At 45.8% G+C, this 20,536-nt stretch overlaps 1 non-coding gene and 1 pseudogene across 1 annotated transcript; one reads left to right on the top strand and one right to left on the bottom strand.

The window, feature by feature from the left end:
* The first annotated feature begins 3,281 nt into the window (after positions 1 to 3,281).
* Positions 3,282 to 11,402, top strand: LOC136491585 (uncharacterized; annotated as a pseudogene).
* A 110-nt stretch (positions 11,403 to 11,512) lies between these two features.
* Positions 11,513 to 11,599, bottom strand: LOC136495069 (small nucleolar RNA Z266). Its single transcript, XR_010768857.1, has one exon. It is a non-coding gene; the product is annotated as a small nucleolar RNA Z266 (small nucleolar RNA).
* Between the last annotated feature and the right edge of the window lie 8,937 nt (positions 11,600 to 20,536).

The raw sequence follows: 20,536 nt of genomic DNA, 5'->3' as shown, positions 1-20,536 counted from the left end.
CTCTCCATTCAGCAAAGGCCTTGCTCTAGATCAAGCCGTCACTGACAAGCTCGCGAAGCTGCTCTTCGGTTGTTGTCGGAGCCGGCCAAGACTTCTGGGCGGCCCTCATGGCCACAAACTCCCGATTCTCAATCACGAAGAGTGATGACTCCTCGTCCACGAAGGAAGACTGAGACTTGCTTGCGGTTTTTTTCTTACCCATGTACTAACGGAGGTAAGAAAGCAACTAGGGGAAGAGAAAGCTTAGACGGCGATGCTAAGACAGCGGCGGCAATGGCAACAGCGGATGACTAAGAGCTAGGGTTTGAAGGCAAGAGAAGGACAGTAAAGAAAAAGATAAAGGGTCTTTAAATAGATTTTTACAGCGATAAAAACGGCCCACCAGGCCTGTTAAAGCACCATGTGAAAACGCAACGGTCCATTTACCAACACAGCTAAAATGACGGAGGGCACAAATCCACACAACGGTCAATTCAACGGATAGATTTCAGACTTATCCATCCAGCACTACTGCGGAGCTATCAGATAACTACGAAAACAACCCGACAACCAAGAAGAAAAGGAGAACAACTTCACAAGGAACATAAGAACTCGGTTCTTACGGAAAGAACTCGGGAATCTCATGAACAATCGGAACTACAGCAGAAAAATAAATGACGGCTCAGAAGACAAGATTCTTTCCATTACAAGCGACTTCAAAAATAGAAGATTATAAATCTTACAAGACCCAACGAACTCAGTACCATGAAAAGCAAAGTAGCAAAGCGGAGCACAGACACGACTAGGCTCTAGAACGACTACGTGTCCCAAATTGCTACTCGGAAGGACAAACCACCGTCGGCTACACTGTTTTCTTCAAAGGACGGATGCAGTGCATCCAAGGCGAAAATCAGCAGCACGACAGGACAACATAGAGCAGAGAAGGCAGGCAGGCATCTGTCCAACCAAGACCGATGTGATGCTGGATATAGTATTGATCTGCACCGGACAATCTCAAGACAGACGACGAGAATCAACCCAGAACTGCCAGATGAAGGAACGAAGTCCACATCACAAGACTTCCTCCAACTACCGCCACGTACATCCTGGTACATTGCTGCTGCGGGATTAGCCTACCTCTAATCCCTATCACAAGACTTCCTCCAGCTACGACAAGACACACAGGAACTACAAAACACGCCCGGGGGCTGCTCTACTTCACAAACTACCATGTTAATGATCACAAAGGTTTCAACAGAATGTTCAATGGATGAAAACAAGCACTTCGGGAGGGTATTTATAGATCAAAGGAGCGGTGCACATGGACTAGGAGTACCAACAAAATAAACCTACCAAAGGACACAGTGAAAAGACAGGACTCAATAATGGAAGACTCAGACGAGAAGGAACAGTACTCGAAGACGGGCATATTCGGAAGAATATACCGACATAGTACAACCCGTGAACGAGAGGCATTTACACTCAACCACCACTATACAACTACATCTGACAACAGCAGACTACCAAAGGATACGCCAAAACTCTGCTTCCGAATTCCTCCTGAACAAAACAACCCGGATATATGCTCGGGGGCTGCAAAAGGAGAGGTATACAGTTCTAGCGAACAACTCAGATTCAAGACCCTCCAACTTTTTGTTCCAAATAGCAAGAGGCTCGGGGGCTATACTCAGTGAGTGCACTTTTTTCCAAAAAAAGCGCACGTCACTCAGAAGACTTCTTCAAGACAGCAATTTTCAAACAACATAAGATTCAAGACCCTCTAGCTCCTTGTTCCAAATAGCAAGAGGCTCGGGGGCTACACTCAGTGAGTGCATTTTTTCCTTCGAAAAAGCGCACGTCACCAAGAAGACTTTTTCAAGACAAAGCTACTTCAAGGACTCCTGACAAAAAGAAGTTGGACCGAGCTATATCCAAGTTCTTTTCAAAGAACCCGGGTATATGCTCGGGAGCCTTTCAACAAAGAATCGGGACGGTTTCAAGAAAAGACCCTCAAGCTCCTTGTACCAAATAGCCAGAGGCTCAGGGGCTACATCCAAACAGGAGTACTTTTTTCTTCAAAAAGATACGCAATCACGCAAAGATCTCACGAAGCGCTGCATGATTTTGCTCAAGAAAGCACTCGGACGACGCTTGTTCCTACTCAACGAGGCTTGAAGGAACAAGACGAGGCTTCCAGAACTCAACCATGAAGTGCTCGAGGGCTTGTCGGTGCAGGACCCATGGGATACCCCCGCAAGGAAGGGAGAAGACCTGGTCTAATTAGGATTCTTTCCCCTGTAATCTTAGTAGCAGTATTACTCTGGCCTCCTGACTATATAAAGGAGGGTAGGGCTCCTTAGATGGAGAGTTCGATAGAACAATTGTACACAACACAACACTTGACAATCAATCCAACGCAAAGGCTAACGCCGACTGGACGTAGGGCTATTACTCGATCAAAGATCGAGGGTCCAAACCAAGATAAATCGATTGTCTCTTGCGTCAACCGTCGAGTTCTGCATACGCTGAAGTCCGAACATACTGCCTCGGGTACCCCCGTGGCAGGCTATCGGTGGTCAAACATCGACAACGTCCTGCCAAAGAAGAATGCGTATCCGGAGAACAACAAGGAGGTGATGCCGAAACTCTGTCTCGAACCAGAGCAGACTATGGAAACTAACCCATGTACGCATCCACGGGCTGTCCAAAAAACGTGGACAATCCGAAATAGATACGGTCATAGATATGCAAAGATCTGCATACCTCGAACCATATCTCTTTCAAATGGGAGACGCCTAACTAGGTTACGCGATCTACGACCATGATACGGAAAGAGGGGTTATACCTAGGGTGGCGACGGAGTCAGGCTAGCGGGGCCGTGGCGGGTTGGTGCAGTGGCGAGGCGACGCGGTGCAGGCAGACCAGCACGGCGACGGGAACTCCGACTCGGCTCCGACGGGCTCTTCTCTACAAAAATAGAACAAAAAACTATCATTTTTAAAAAAAATCGGCAGAACCTCCCCTGCATAGTGAGGTTTTCAAAACCTGCAAAAAACAACGGCACAATGGCCGGCAAGCACATGTCTCAAGAGAAGCCATGTAGTTTGGATATCAATCCATTCAGAAGAATATATCCAAGTAGTACCACTACTTCTACTACTACTTCCACTATTGCTACTACTACTACTACCACTACTACTATCACTACTTCTAATACTACTACTACCACTAGCAGTACTACTACAACTAATACTACTACAACTATCACTACCACGACAACAAGAGAGAGGGCATACCTGACGAGCACCGGGGGTAGGGGCGGGCGACGTCGGGGTCGGGGTCGGGGTCGTCGGAGTCAGGAACGGGGTCGGGCGCGGCAGCGGCGGCGGCTCGGTGGCTAGCGGTCGCACGGGCGACCGGGCGGCGCGGGCGGTCTGGCGTCGCGGTGGCGCGGGCGGCCTGGCGTCACGGTGGCGTGGGCGCATGGGCAGTGGCGGGCGGCACGAGCGGCGCGGGCGGTGGCGGCGCAGGTGCAGGCAGTGGCGGCATGGGCGGCGCGGGCACGGGTGGTGGCGGGCGATGGCGGCGCGGGCGACCGGGCGGTGGCGGCACGGGCGGTGCGGGCGCGAGCGCGATCGATGGCGCGTGCGTGGGTACGGGGTGTGTGGGCCGGCCCCGCCAACGGGATTAAATCCCCCCTTTGCCGAGTGCCCCCGATCTGGCACTCGGCAAAGGGTTTTTAAATTTTTTTAACTGCCTCTTTGCCAAGTGTCACCTGGCCTAGCACTCGGCAAAGAAGGTTTTTTTAAAAAAAAATCTTTGCCGAGTGTCCAAGATCTGACACTCGGCAAATATTTTTTTTTGGAAAATTCTTTGCCGAGTGCTCCTGACACGGCACTCGGCAAAGATTCAGTATTTTTTTTAAATGTCTTTGCCGAGTACCCCTGTGAAGGCACTCGGCAAAGACCCCTTTTGCCGAGTGCCGGGCAAAGTTTTTTTTTGTTTTTGGCCTCCAAATTTTTTGTGCAGCCTTCTAAAGTAGCGGGAACTCCTCGTTAGAATTTGAGGATTTTTTTTGACTTTTTGATATATTTAGTTACTTTATTTTATTTACTTGAATTTTTTCAAAAAAATATAAATTTGAACTGCACGTGGTACGAATAATATAATTTAATGATTCAAAAATTGATAGTCATGTTAGTGAGCGTAGTGTGAGGTCGTATCCAGGAACGGAACCGAAATTTCGGACATCTTATTCACGAAACATGACTACGAACTTGCGTACGAAGTGTTTTTAAATTCTATAAAAAGCAAACGACCGAAAATCATGAAGCTTGAAATGTCATGATATCGTATGTGGAGGCTATGATAAAAATTTCAGAAGATTTTGTGTACGTTGTCACGTACGATGCTTACGAACCAGGACATCTCTACATGTGTCTACATCCGCGGCTATGTCTGTGCGTACTTTTTTTTTTTGATAAGTGTGCGTGCTTGACTTGTACAATGTACATGTGTGTGTATGTAGATCTTACATGGCCGGGAACAAGAAGACGCGAGCCGGTGACATCATCGTCATTTCCAACAGCAAAGATGACACCAGCCCACTGATCGCCTGGAGGTTCCGCTCCATCCATGCCTTCGGCTTCCGTGACGCGCACAACGCGAGGACCCTGCACGGCATCTCCAGCTGCCGCAATTGCACTTACGCTGTCTTGGACGACAGCCTCGGCCGGATCAGGCAGGCCTTCTTCGCCGCCATAAGCAGGATCACCTCCGGCGCTGCCGTTGCTGCCATGCCGATTGAGGTGAAGCTAATGTGCGAGCAGAAATCACTAGCGGCCGGATCAGGTACACCTGGCGTGAGCTACTACATCTCATACGACAAGAAGGCCGGGATCATCTGGCCCAGCGCCAACCTGGCCAGCGTGACGACGACCAACATCCTCGTCTACCTTGGTGACCTCCAGCGACCCAAAGACCTGCCGCAGCTGTTCAAAGTTCATGTGAAGCACGGGGATGGCAACAAAGCGGTGGACGACAAGCTCAACGTGCAACTGGTCGAAGAGGGCAGCGACGGATCGAAGGAGGTGGCGGCGGAGATCGTGAGGATGAAGGCTGTCAAGATCGTCGCCAGCATCGTCACCATGGATGATAAGAATGATTTGGAGCAGCTCCACATGGCGGCAGATAATCTGCGTCAGCAGTGGAGAATGCTTGAGAGTTCTGACTGCGGCAAGGAGGCCGGAGCGGCAAGCCTCATATCTGGGCTTGCTGCACAGATGCGAGAGATGGAGGTCAGGCTGTATAACAACTACTGCTGGCTGGAGTACATGCTCTCGTGGCACTCACACCAGCAGTGTCAGCTGCCTCTGCCACAGCCACTCATGGAGAACAAGCAATCCGCCAACAACCCTCTCCTGCAACTGAGGATCTTGGCAAAACTAGATCTTGTCCAAGGGACAACCCAGAAAGGCCTCCCGGTCCCGGTTATGGTGCGCGTCATGGCACCAGAGGCAGGGTTGGCAATGGTGGAGCGCGCATCCATTGACCTGATTGTAGTGATTGATGCCAACTATGGGCTCCAGGAGAAGAAGAAGAAGACTCAAGAAAGGCTGCAGCTGCTCAAAGAAGCCAATAAGAAGAAAGAGCAGCACAACATGGCCAAGAAGATGGTTGACGAGTCTGAGAAAAAGCTTGATAGGCAAAAGAAGAAGGACGAAATTACTCTGATAATGCTCAAGATGAAAGACCAAATTACTCAGAAATGGCAGGATATGAAAGACCAAATTACTCAGAAAAGTAAAGAGCTGAAGGACCAAATTACTCAGAAAAGTAAAACGCAAGAGATAGAGGACCAAAAGAAACAGAAAAGACGCAAGATGAAGTCCGAAATTACTCAGAAAAGGCAGGAGATGAACACTGTGGCCAAGGAAGAGGACAAACTACACGTCCAGGCAACAGAACTGGAGAAAGATGTGAAAAAGGTGATGGAGAACACAAACAAAAGGCTGGACCTGATTGCCAAGGCCATGGCGCTCGTCAAGAATAAGCTTAACATCAATGACCGCCTTGCCATCATACCCGTCAAATCCTCTCTCGCTGAGCCTGCAACTGACCTCTTCGAGAGCGAGACCTCCAACAAGGTGCAGCAGCTGTCGATGCCCTTGACTTAGAACAAAGCCACTGTGCAGGTATTACATGATGGAAGGCCAGAATTCTATTACAATTTCACTTAGCATAGTATATATGTTTTCACTGGAAATTTTCCATAAATGAAGGATTAGGTGCTCTATATCCATGCTATGCCATGTTTTAGAATCAGACTCAACTTTCTTTTATTTCAACGCATTGCACTGGAGGAAACAGCCAAAAAAGACCATGAGGCTCATAAGGGATTGCCTCCACTCTGCTCCCAGCTCATCCACCACCATCGCAATGTCGGCCAGAAGCCAAGGCATAGCCTCCATGACTGCGCATTCGCCTGATGTTGGTGGCAGCACCAAGACGCTGCAGAAGGCATTGATGGATGCCAAGAAGGTATGCTGGAAGATAACTTTTATTGTACAATGATTTTGGACATGAAACACCAGGAGATAGCAGTACTATATAATGGTATAGTTTAAAAGTAAGAGAATCAATTAATTGATACCTTCCTGAAATTTGATTTTTCGCCTAGCACCACGCCATTAAAACTAGGTATACAATGCCCTAAGCATCTCAGGGGCTCTTTTAAAAATACTCCCTAAATTGAACAAAAACAAAAACCAGCCCTCTAACAACTCCCAATCTGCACCGCCAGTCTTTCCAATGCTTTCTAAATCTCTTGATTAATTCCTCATCTTTCCGTGCGTTCTTGCCATCCAATCGCTCTTTTGGTTCCAAACTTGGCTGCCCTTGCCGTCACCAGGCTACGGCCGGTTGCGGAAGACAACAGGCTGGCTGCAGGCCGGCTACAACTATGGATGAAGCAGACCGGCAACATAGATCCGGATTTTATTTTCTTTTACAAATAAGAATATAAAACTGTTGGAGGGCCTTTCCTCTATGGCAACATATCAGGTGCAAACCAATCAACCTGTGCAAACTTGAAAACTACCAATCAGGACCACTGGATGCTGATCCAATGGATGGGGTGAGGGGGCTTAAGCGCAAAAAAAAGGCCGGCGGGTGGGGGGCTTAAGAGCAAAAAAATCCCACCTCTCACCCTATTCATTGGATCAACATCTAGTGGTTCTGATCGGTAGTTTCCAAGTTTGCACAGGTTGGTTGGTTCGCACCAGATACGTTGCCTTCCTCTATACCCCCAATAGTGTTTGAAAGGTTCCTAAAACACTTTTTTTGTGTGTGTGGGGTGGGGGGGGGGGGGGGGGGTCCAAACCAAACTCTTTGAGATGCTCAGTGATCCTGCCCACATAACCTAAATCTGGTTACCAAATAGTGGCTTGCCATGTGATGCAAACCGATGCATATGTCTCTTCATGGTTTTTGTTTCATCCTGAAACCATTAACTCATTTGTGTTTGTTCATGCATCGGAGTAGATATTGGATGACAGGCAAGGAGAGGAGAAAGACCGGCAGGGTTTCTGACAGTGATGATAACTCCATATGCATGGAAAATCTGAGCTCCAAGTACGTACATGCCTTCGGCTTCTATGGCATGCACAACACCAGGGCAATGTACCACATCGCTAGCAGCTTCAATGGCATCTACAATATCATAAACGATGATCGCAATGAGATCACAGAAGCCTTTACATCCTGCATCAACAGAATGACCTCCACCATCGCCGTCAATACAAAGGTTGAAATAATGTGCAGCCCGTCCTCCGATGTAGCATTGTCTACCATTGAGTCTGGCCCATTCAGGTATTCCATCTGCGGTAACAAAAAATCATCTTCCATCTTGGTTGGTACCCTCAGTGCGGGCACAGTGAAGAACTTCATCGTCTATGTGGATAATGTTCATGAGGACGACCATGGCAATTTCTCCAAGTGCTTCCAAGTTTGTGTCAGGTGGGTGCATCCATTGGACAGGGCGGAGAAGCTATTAGAAGGTCAAGTGTTTGTTGTCAGGGACGGAATCGACGGATATGAGGAGGTAATGGAGAACACTGCCCATGTCGAAGCGGTCCAAATCGCCAGTAATATTACTGATCCTAATTACAGTCAAACGACTATGGTGGCGGACAAGCTGAGTCAGATGTGCATCAAATGCCCCGAGTTCACACGATCTGCTGGTAACGGTCGCCTCACATGGATCCTAATTTTTTTTTTTTTTTTTTTGCCTTTAGATGAGCGGAGGTTGGAATGGATTTTTTTTTTTGCCTTTATTAGATGGACGGAGATCCACTGTGCTGATGTTGTTACCTCAGTACATGACGGAATGCTATTTTTAGGTAACAGTTCTTTCTTTGATGGTATTTTACGTAACGGAGTTTTTTTGGTGGTATTTTCCGATTTTCGTGATCTTTTAGTGTTATAGAACCAATTTTCCCTTTAGTTAATCAGTTTCAAGAGGCGGATGTGTCAACCATATTTGTCTGTGCGTCTCAAGAAATCAACTGACCTTAGAATCGATATCTACCGTCACTAGAAATCGATTTCTAGAGGTAGTTGGTAACTATCACGTCATTAGAAATCAATTTCTGGTGGCAGCCAGTACGGTAGCCCTTTTTTAGAAATCGCTTACCAAAAATTGTAAATCAACCAAACAATTAGCAGATTTTTTTTTAATCCCAAGAGAAGACTGCACATGCAGTTCATGGGGATCAAACTCGAGACCTTAAGCTGTGCACGAGCCTCCTCTACCACTATGTCACAGAGTTACTTATAACTAAGTGTAGGATGCTTTCTTTTTATTAACTTTCACGAGTTTGCATTAAATATGTCAACCCCTAAACAATTTCAAATGAAAAAAAGTTTGAACAGCAAACTTCAAAATTTTGCTGAGCACTACAAGTTTGGTGTAGGGAATCTCTCCATCCGAGATAGTTTGAAAAAAAAATACTAAAAAATGAATTTCAAAATCTGAGAACTTAAATCATAATATTATAGGACCCTAAAAGATTTAAATTGGAAAAGTCATCAACTACAAAGTTGTAGGCCTCAAAAGTTTGTTTTTATCTGACTTGATTTGGAAAAGTTATAATTTTTTTTTTTTTTTTGCTGCACCTATTTTTAGAGATGAGTCACATTGCCATCCGCATCTAGAGATCCCATATCTAGAGACAGCTAGTGTTTCCAACCTCCTCTAGAAATAGGTTTTTCCATGCGCCTCTAGAAACCTCTACTTTTTGTACTCGATGCGGCTCTCATGCCGTCTTCAGCATACCCTTGTTGCACCGTGAGAGCTCAGGATCTGCTGCCGTTGGTCAGAGCTTGGAGGCTGGAGCTGTTGCTGGCCTGCAGTCCATATGTTGCCTCCCATGAGTTTCCTCTTATTTTCTCAGATCTGAAAATTCCCCACTCAATCTTTGTTGAGAAAGAGATAGTGTTTCTTGATGCCTTTATTCCTACTTAAAATAAGATTGCTTCCACTTTGATTTCTGGATTTTTAGATTTGGAATGGAGATGCAATTAGATTTGGGATACAGCATCCGCCATGGCCGGTACAGGGATTAATGGTACTGAAAGTTCCACCCGGGATGGCTGAGATTGCCCGGAACTGCTGGAACTGGCTGAGATAGAGAAGCCGGTACAGGATTCAAGATGTTTTGTGCCATTTTGGTCGCTGGTATGAGAGGTTTCGACCATTCCGGTTGGTAATGGAACAGAATTGATATACTTGGTAGCATGGCCAAGGCCCTCTCCATCTTTTCTCCACAGTCCATGCCAAGTGTGTGGTGCTCCCTGAGAAGTACCAGTTCGTGAGAAGTAGCCCGGACGGTTTCGTGGGACTTGTCCCACTTGACCTCCTCCTCGTCACTGACCTTCCACTCGGGCTCCACAGTTTACCTAGGCCCAGCTTGGGCGTCTACAGGCGACCCCTCCGTCAAATGCGCAGTACGCCCAGTGAGACCTCCTTTAGGCTAGCTCTTCGACTGAGCTCACTAGGGGCTCTCAAGACTCCTCCGAACGACAAGTAACCACCTCCAGGCAGTGTTGAGGTCAGGACTCAGGTCTAGGTTGGCAAATGTCAATAGGGGGGGCCATTCAAGCTTTAATTATATGGTAGATTAGTAAGTTCATTAAAGGGTATAATAGAAAAATATCAAAGTTAGGGGAGGCTGAGCCCCCTCCAACCCCTCCCCGCCACTGCCTCTAAGGACGTCCGACCCTCCTTCAGGATGCTAAATTTGATTACTAATCTACATGTCATGAATTTTGATTGGTGCCAAAGTTAATTTTTAATCTCCATGTCTAGAGATGATTGGCATCAAGTTGATTACAAATCTAAATGGAAAAAGTCTACTTAACCCCCCACCTATCAACCATGGTCTACTTCACCCCCCCAAACTATAAAACCGTCTATTTTACCCCATGAACTTTTCAAAACGTCTATTTTACCCCCCGAGCGGTTTTCGACGGTGGTTTGCTACAGTAACGGTGGTTTGCTACAGTAACGGTTTCACCTTTTTCTTTTTTTATTTATTTTCACTGAATCTTTGAAAAATTATAATAAATCATAGAAAAATCATAAAATGGAAAATCCAATTTTGTTGGACTCCACATGAGTAGATCTACATAGTTAACATATAATGTGGTATGCTTTAGTACAAAGGTTTTGTTGTACCTTTAGATTAATTAGAAAATCTAATTTTGTCTGTAATTAATTGAAATTTATCTATAACTAAGTTATACATGGTCCAATGAGTACGAAATTTTTACTATAGTTCAAGCATACAATAATTAGCCTACCATAAAAATTTCACCATAATTGGACCACAGAAGCTGCAGCTATGAATTGTTCCAATTAATTACAGACAAAATTGGATTTTCCAATTAATCTAAAACTACAGCAAAAATTTTGTACTAAAGCATATCATATTATATGTTCATTGTGTAAATCTACTCATGTGGAGTCCAACAAAATTATATTTTTCCATTTTATGATTTTTCTGTGATTTACTATGATTTTTTAAAGATTCAGCAAAAATAAATAAAAAAAGAAAAAGTGAAACCAACGTTACTGTAGCAAACAACCACCGTTACTGTAGCAAAACCACGTCAAAAACCGCCCGGGGGAGTAAAATAGACGGTTTTGAAAAATTCAGGGGGTAAAATAGACGGTTTTAAAGCTTTGGGGGTGAAGTAGACCATGGTTGATAGGTTGGGGGTTAAGTAGACTTTTTCCAAATCTAAATCATATGCTCAAATACTACTGTAAGCCACAGTAAACAAGAATTTGGCACTACAACAGCAATGCTCACCTGGTTTCTATGGCCATACTTCTTGTGGCACCTGTGGTGCAGGCGTGCATAGCACCTGGGAGAAATAGTGAAAAGAAACAATTAGATTAGCTTTGGCAGCAGAGAAACAAACTCAGAGCAAAACAAGCACTAGGAAACGCGCTGTGATCTAGATTCTAAAAGATTGGCAGGTCAGACTAAAATATGCCTCAAAAGTTATTCTCATAAGTCAACTTGGCACATCTCATTATTCATTATTCCGACCAATCAACTATGCAATTCATATTGTTGTATGTACATGCTGCAGGAAACACAATTCTAAACTTCAATTTTATCTAAGACTAACCTTCGTACTTCGTCACACAGAGAAGACAAGATAGCCGAGGCCTATTATTAAGGAAATCATTGCACACATATGAATCTGAGAGACAGAGAGGAAGCCAGTCGCACCTTCGAGCTCTGGATACTCTGGATGGGTACTGGATTTAACCGCGGCCTGGAGGAGGGGCGCGTTCGGGCGACGCTTGCGGAGGGGATTTGCTGGCCGCCGCCTGGGGTCTGACGCAGTCGCCGATGCATGCGGTAGGGCGCCACCAAAGTCCTAGTCAATGGAAAGCCGCTCACCTAATCGTCGTCGCCGGCAAGCGAGGACGGCCAGGTGCCGCGACCGGCAAGAGCCCGGACGCGTGCCGCATTGGCCACGAGCGACGCCGCTGGCCAGGGAAGGATCACATGCACTGCAACCGCCCAGGGAGAGGACCCTCTAGCCCGCAAGCCGGGCTCCTCGCCAATACGAGCTCGCGCAGTTGGATTGCTTGGGCTCGCCCGGGTGCGGCAGCAGCCAGCAGGTCCTCGCGCATCTGAGGAGCAGAGAGATAGGTGAAGAGGAAGAGGAAGAAGAAGAGGGGTATGGAAATACACTAGGGATTTGATCTTGGCCGTTGGGTAGATCGGATGGATGATGATAGCGAGGTGTGGATGAAGTTGGGCCTCAATGGGCTAAACAATCAATTTTGGCAAACTGGGCTGAGGTTGGGTTGTTTCAGGCTTTCAGCCCGTCACTGTTTAATAGTCATTTTCCAATATATTTCAGAGCACATATATTCCAATAAAAGAGTAGAAATACATTTAAAATTTAAAAAAATAATGTTTTAATAAGATGTTATAAGCATGTGGTTTGGTCCCCAACCAATTTTCATAATTTTCCGAGAACACTTGCGTATTATTATAAATAAAAAACATTAGCTAACTATGAATATATAATAATGTATACAGACATTTGAAATATTCGTTCAAACTTGGCACAGTCTTCGAATGTATAACATTTGATTGATCTATGGTCGCACATTAAGTTTGTATGTGTTATTAAAATGTGTTATTGTACCCACATTCTTTTTTTTTTGATAACTTTTAGAACACATATAGATCAAAATGGGACGTAATTCTAATGAAAAGGAAGAAATACTCTCTCTCTCTATTCCAAATTATAAGTCACTTTGACTTTTTTTGGCACCTAGAATTTGTTATATATCTAGACATATATTATATCTAGATACATAGAAAAATGGATATACCAAAAAAAGTCAAAACGACTTATAATTAGGGATGGAGGGAGTACATTTTAACATCCGCCATCCCAAAAGTATATTATTGCAAAAACCTATATTTGCACTCGGTTTTACTAATAAGTGTGGCAATCTCTAACATCGAAAGAGTTTTTGTGCCTTAGATTCCAATCAAAAAGACTACCCTAGAAAGTTAAACTAGGAAGGTAAAGCACACACCAAGAAATGAGTAAGTAAATGCATAAACATAACCGAGTTAGAGAAAACTCCTGCTTAACGATGTTCTTCCTGATGTATCAGGAAGCTCATGCTTTTTCACACTAGTCCTTGTTGGAGACCTTTCCCAGAAAACACAAAACCAAAAAATTATGTCCTTCCTAAGACTCTAACTAATGACCTAAAACTCAACACTTACACCACCTTACCACCACACCATTGAATCACTTGAAAAAGTTTTAACTACAGAGTTCTAAATCTTGTCAAACACTAAAACTTTAGTATAGAGTGTGTCTGCATCTGAGATTGTTTGAAAATTCAAAAATTTAGATATCAAAAATATGAATTTAAACAAATATCTAAGACACTAAATAACTTCAAATAAAAAACCTATCAATAGAAAAAAAATGTAGATCAGATCAGCTACTACAACTTTAGTACTAAGCATGTGAACATTCAAGGTCATTTCCAAATTCTAAATTTTCAAATTTCAAAATATATGAACTTATGACACATATTTGGAACTCTAAATGACTTTAAATAAAAACTTTTCAACTACAAAGTTGTAGATTGTATTGAGAATGAAAGGATCAAGATGCCCAAGAGGAGGGTGAATTAGGCTAATTCTAAATTTTCTTGCAATAATCAAATCTTACGGATAGCCCAATTAACCCATTGTGCCTAGAAAAGTGTTTCTATCAAACTAACGCACAAAGGACTTGCAACCTATATTCCAAACTTACTCTAGCATGGCAATTCTATGAATGTAAAGTGACTCCACACATGAGTGGAGCTTCTATTTATAAGGCAGCCTGAAAAATGAACCGTTATGAGCTTCTGCGGGGTGACCGGACGCTCCAGTCAGTTCAACCCGTGAACTAGTAAAAATGAGTTGACCGGACGCTGACAGGGTCCGGTCAGCACTGACCGGACGCGTCTGGTCCAATAAAACCCTTACTGGAACCTTACTGGACTTGACCGGACGCTGAACCCTCAGGGTCCGGTCAGTACTGACCGGACGCGTCCGGTCGTAGATTCCCTTCTCTAGAACCTTACTAGAGTCGACCGGATGCTGTATTTCAGCGTCCGGTCACTTGACCTCTCCAGCGTCTGGTCGCACCGAACGCAGACTACTGATCAAATGAACTGACCGGACCCTACGGCTAGCGTCCGGTCAGCATTTGACCCTCCATTCACTTCCAACTCTCAATCATATGTTAATGAAGTTTGCTCCAAAGGATCTTAGGCATTCATAGGAGCTACCTAGAGCTAGTTTTAACAAGTGTGCACCACACCTAACTCACTAGACTCAACTAGGTCAAGCTACCCGTCCATACCCCCCTTAATAGTATGGCCAAAGGAAAAACAAAGTCCTAAACTACTCTAAGTGTCTCTCCAACTCCAATCGACACTTAGAACTAGTCATCCTTAACTTTGTCGTCCATCCTTTGAAAACCGAAATGATTTCCATCAAGGGGCATGACCACATTGATTGCCCAATCGATCTCCATTACTATGACCTAACTTAATTGCATCTGCAAAACACACGTTAGTCATAGTAATCTTGTATTGTCATTAATCACCTAAACCCAACTAGGGGCCTAGATGCTTTCAATCTCCCCCTTTTTGGTGATTGATGACAATACCACCTCGAGTATGTGAAAGAGTGAGGTTTTTGACGGCTTGGTTCATATAAGCTTTTGTCGATAAGAACAAAAGTGTTAGTCAAGCTTATATGACCCAAGCCAACACAATGTACTCAAAGGATATGAATTAAGCATGAGTACGAGTAACAAAGCTCATTTGCATCAGAGTATAAACTTGGAAGCAAAGACAAATGAGCATAACACAAGTGATATGACATATAAATAATGTAAAGTAGAGAGCACACATGTCATATATTACAATCACGTAGATATCACTATCACATAGATATAATAATATGCATGAAAGTAACACATGAATGCATAATAATAATAGTGTATCACACAGATAAAAACTCCAAATGTATATATAATAAGCTAATACTTGATAACTAGCTCCCCCTAAAACACGCTCCCCCTAAGTCTACATACTCGAACCCTCTCCCCCTTTAGCGTCAAACACCAAAACCTAAGGGTCGGTTGGCGGGGCTACAGCGGATGAGTCAGGCGTTGAAGTACGTGGAGCAAGCTAAAACTGGGCACCATCATCATCTGACCCTGAACTCTAAACAGACTGACCCTCTGTAGTAAGAAGTGTCGCTGAAGCGGTCTGGGTCTAAGCTGGGGCAGGTGCTGCCTATGAAGCTGCTAGTACGTCTATCGTAGGATCTGAAGAGGCGACAGACGAGGGGAGCCTCTGAGTAGTCACTACGACTGGAGCTGCTGTAGAAGGATCGGCGGTGTGCATATGAGGCGGTGTAGGCATGCCGGTCAACTCACTGAAGGATGCTCCAAGACTCCTAGAGACTGAAGTGTCATGCACAAAAAAGAGAGGGTGACTGCTCTGGTGAGAAGCCCGTGTGATATGGAGTGAACTGCGAGGCAACCACCAGTGATGACAACCACTGGGACACCTGAACTGTGGGTGAAGCAAACTGAGCTGGAGGCTATCCCTGACTCTGAAGCCCACTGGGCTGTATAGCTAGAGTCGTCGAAGTGGTGGCAGGCTGAGCAAGCTGGGGCGAAGGCTGTGGCAGTGGGGCCCCAAGTGTTGTCACTACATGCTGCATAAAGCCCATAAGCTACTGCTGCATGAGTATCTGCTGCTACTGCTGCTGGAGAAGCTGCTGCTGCCTCTAGAACTCGTCCTGATGAGCTTGGAACTGTGCAAAGTTGGCAGCGGTCTCCTATGCCTGTCGTGCCTGATCCTGCTGCATCCACTCAAGAATGGCAATCAATGCGGGGTCCATTTGCGGTGCTGGTGGAGCTGAGCTAGAACTGTCGGCCTCTGCATCATGTCTGCGTGGAGGCATCTGAGGAATCAGCAGATAGTCATCATCCGAACTATCACTGGACTCGGTCATCTCCTGCTGTGCCTTAAGCTGTTCCTCCACAGTGGCGGCAATGCCTCTAATGATCTCGTCCTGCTGAGCTGCTGACTCTAGAATATCTGGACGATGACTGGGACGAGCTAGTGCCTATAGAGTGCTGTGCCTGATCCTCTATGCCATGTTATATGCAGGAAACTCTGTGGTGGCAGCCTTGTACTCTACAACCAACTCAGGGGTCCTGACGTGCACACACTGTAGCATCAAGAATGTGACCCAATGTGCATAAGGAAGCTGTCGATGACCCTTGAATCCCTCAGCAATAGTATCCTCCATCTCTGATAGAAGAAGGTCCCAAATGTCGAACATGGTCTGCTGCATCAGGGCATTAAGGAGCCAGAGCTATAGGCGAGTCAGACCCTCTCTATAACCCAACCTGGGAAGTAGTGTCCTCCTGATGATGGCCTCTAGCACACGAGCTATAGGAGTTAGGTCACTGGGGTTCCTGCTCGACCCCTCACCAAAGGGCTCCTTGAAGCAATGTCGCACCAGATCTGTAGGGGGCACCAACCCTCCATGAGGACGCCTAGGAGGCTCCTGCTATCAATAACATACCTCATGCAATTTGACAGGCTAATCCTATAGTCTCAGTATCTCCTGGGCCTTGAAGCTCATCACCCTATAATCTCTGCCGTTGAATGCAAAGTGAATGAAGTTGTGATGCGGATCAATATAGAGTGAAGCATAAAACTATCGGACCCAAGATAGTACATATACTCCTGTTTGGCTAATCAGATCTACAAGCCCCAGTAAATATGACAAGTAGGGGTGGATGTGCTCTCCAGCTACTGCCACAATAGACTCCAAACTACAAACTCTCTGTGATCTGAACACTACCCCACTGTTGAGATAGGCATTATAGAAATCCTCCTAGAGCGGCGTGTAGAACCCCTCTGCTGCTCTCTCATCCCTCCTTGGAGGAAACCACACATCAAACTCAACAAACCTCAACTGGCGAACCTATCTGGCTATGGCAGCCCTCAAGTCAAGGTATACCACTAGAGGCGGACCCTGTGGTCTGGGCGGTGGGCGTGAACCCCTGCGCTGTGTAGCTGGCCTTGGTGGAACTATAGCACTGGTCCAACCTGAGCGGCGTAGCTAGGGTGCTGGCTCTGTCTCCTCGGCCTGCTGACCCTCCTGAGTCTCCTGAGCTAGCTGAGGCTCTACTGGTGGGGGCTGCTGCTGTGCCTCCTGCTAGGACTCCCCCTGAGGTCGAGCCTCCTCAATAGCTAGTCGACATCCTGCCATCATGACAGTCCTAGGTGGACCACCATGACGACGCTTAGCCTCCTCAATTGCTGCCCTCTATGCTGGTGTGAGCTGTGGATCTGCTATGACAACACCACTACGAGCGCCTCCTCTCTTGGCACGCTCTGCGGCCTCAGCGACTACAGCTGCTCTCGCTGTCTCTACGTCAGGGTACTTGCGCTTCTTAGATGTCACTTGCTTTGTTGCTTTGCCTTTTGGTCCTACAGGCTTGCGAGGTAGGGGCCTCCTGTCATCATCACCTGGGCCACCACCAACGTTCTTGGTGCGAGCCATCTGATCTGATAAGAGGATGAACTGCCGCTGATGAAGATCAACTATCAAACTAACACTCCCGAGGCTTGGCCTCGATCCTTACTCGTGAACTTGGCTCTGAGTTGACTGCCAACTGCCACAAGAACCACAACGGCACTGACTTGCTGCATGATAGAATAGATGGATATACAAATAAATACAATATATGCGAAAGACCTAGGAAGCAAGCAATGTAGGTGCGAAATTGAGACGATGGGCAAACTACCTAACGAACAGCGATCCGGGAAAAGAAAAGATGTCACGCGGGGGAACCTTGGAACCGACTAGGGTAGATTGAAAACCCTGAATGCGATTGACAATCAGTACAATGCAATTGATCTAGATTCACAGGCAAATCAAATTTGGAGCAATGATCTAGCCTTACCAATGATGGAGGAGGCAAGGGTTAGGGCTAGGATCAATAGCCTTGAGAGACCCTCGGTGCCTAGGGAGCCGACGGCGTCGTGGTGCTTGGAGCTTGGGAAGCCGACGGCGGCGCAGTGCTCGAAGGGTGCGCGGTGGCTTGGATGCGTGGAGAGGCTTGGTGGCGACCTCGGTTGCGGTGGCACGGTGGCGAGCAAGGCTAGCGGATGCGGTGGTGCAAGGGGCTCGGCATGGGGCTGCGGCAGCTCGGCGAGCTACTGTGGCGTGGTGGCTTGGGTGCGGGAACGGCGGCACTAGCTAGGGCTCGGCTGAATAGGTTAGCAAGGGGTATGGTCGATGAATTAAATAGGTCCCCCAAACGCGACAGATAAGGAAACAGAGAAGGAGTCCCGATGTTGCATGAAATCCACTGACCGGACGCTCCGGTGGTAGCGATCGGACGCTACCACCTAGCGTCCGGTCGATTGCAGAGAGGTCCAATTCCTCTGGAATCGAGACCGGACGCGTCCGGTGGTCCATGACCGGACGCAGGCAGGGTCCGGTCTGTCGTAGAACCGACCAATTTATAAGAGTACAAGTATAATGACAGCCCACAAATGGTCGCACATTCATACTTGAACCCATATAAACCCGGTAGTCTATCGAGTACCACGACGGGTCTCGATAAACAATTTACAACAACCAAGATCGTACATGATTCAACATACATGCCACATATTACATAAAGTTCACAGATACATTTCTCCATCAGAGTACGAATAAAAGTTATTACAAACCGAGTTTGATAGAATAAAGCGGAAGCAATTAAGTTCGAAAATAAAGTTTCCAACATAGTTTGATACAGTGCCAAGTAGGATCACGGTCCACAAAAGCAAAGATAGGGATTAATAAAGAAGCCTGCCCAAGGCTTACTCCTCATCCACGGCGGGATAGAAGCAACTCTTGCAATAACCATGATACACAATGCCATCTGCAACAATGGGAAATAAAACCCTGAGTACGAGAAGGTACTCAGCTAGACCTACCCGTCATGAACTAGAAATAAAATGATTCCAAGGATTATGCAAGGCTATATAAGTGGACGTAACTCGACAACATTTTGCGTAAAAGGCAATTGACTCATTATATAATTATGATTCCTTTATCAAGTTAATTATAACTATCCATTTCTAGATTAGCAACTATCTTGTGCCAAACATGTGGTATACCAATTTAAAAGCATACAATAGTAACCATAGCAGGTATTGTAATTCCATATTCATCCGAACCATCATGTTTCATAACACAGTTACTACGATGTTGGGACTAGCCAAGTTTCTCACTATCTAGAAGAGACGGCGATTCGAATCGATTTCAACCAGCTAGGAATTTATATCTAACACAAACCCAGGTCTACCAGCCACGATAGCCTTAGGTCACCTTTGGTACAACTCAGGTAAACATTTCGTGGGTCTGTACCGCGCTGCACAATCTGGAACACCAGATGCCAGGATGTTCAGGCCTAGCCTGCCCTTGGGCTCAGTCTGATCGTTCATTGGAAGGAGCACACAATAGAACGGGTCTCGGCCTGAGTTGAATTACTCGGCTTCGCGGTCGGAACGAGTTATCCGGCCAGCTAAGTGAGAGGCATGCATTCAATCTTGTCAGAAGCGCCAACAATGGTACGGTCCTTAATCGACATAGACGAGGATAGATCCACACCCAAGACCTCCATGTCTTGTTGCTTCTCTATCGACATCCCGCCCGGTCTTGATTTTCTTTTACCCCATGGTTCTGTTCCACGATAGCAAAATATAGCCAACCATGCTCCAGTATCCACCTATATCTCGCAGGTAATAGGACATCACCCAACTTCTACCGGTCTAAGCATGGCTAAGCATATATTCGATCCTGGACCTATACCGGTTAAAGGTGTAATATTTGGACAAGGAATTTATATGCATCAAGTGGTTCCATTCAACTCTTATAACCTAATGCATCAATCATAAGTACTTAAGTAAACATTTGTAAAATACTGGGAGACTTAGAATGCTCCAGGGCTTGCCTTTCAAAAAAGAAGTAGGGCGGTGGTCAGGGCACTCCGGAAGCTCTTCAGGATTCTGCTCCACGCCTTCGGGAGCTGCGGCTTGCGGATTCTCCTGCTGGTCCCCTCCTCTGCTTCGAATTCCAGCAACGTTATCTCTTCCTCCGATCCTAGATGCATGAATATGGCATAAGTATTACGAATGCATATATGTTAACAAGTGCATCATGTTTATTGAGTAGGTGCATATCTCTTCTCGATTATTTAATTACTACTTCCACAATGCATCTACTATATCACAAAACAATAGCTATTTGTTTCACTCATAACTAGAGTTCTACTAATCCAAATGCAGTGATCCTAGACTTTCTAGAAAGCTTATCAAATCATCTACAACTTTGTTATTAACCATTTTTACAGCAACCAT

This window comes from Miscanthus floridulus, chromosome 11, assembly GCF_019320115.1.
Source record: "Miscanthus floridulus cultivar M001 chromosome 11, ASM1932011v1, whole genome shotgun sequence".
NCBI classification, from domain to species: domain Eukaryota; kingdom Viridiplantae; phylum Streptophyta; class Magnoliopsida; order Poales; family Poaceae; genus Miscanthus; species Miscanthus floridulus.
Note: the sequence above shows the minus strand (reverse complement) of the source record. Positions and strands in the feature narration are given on the sequence as shown.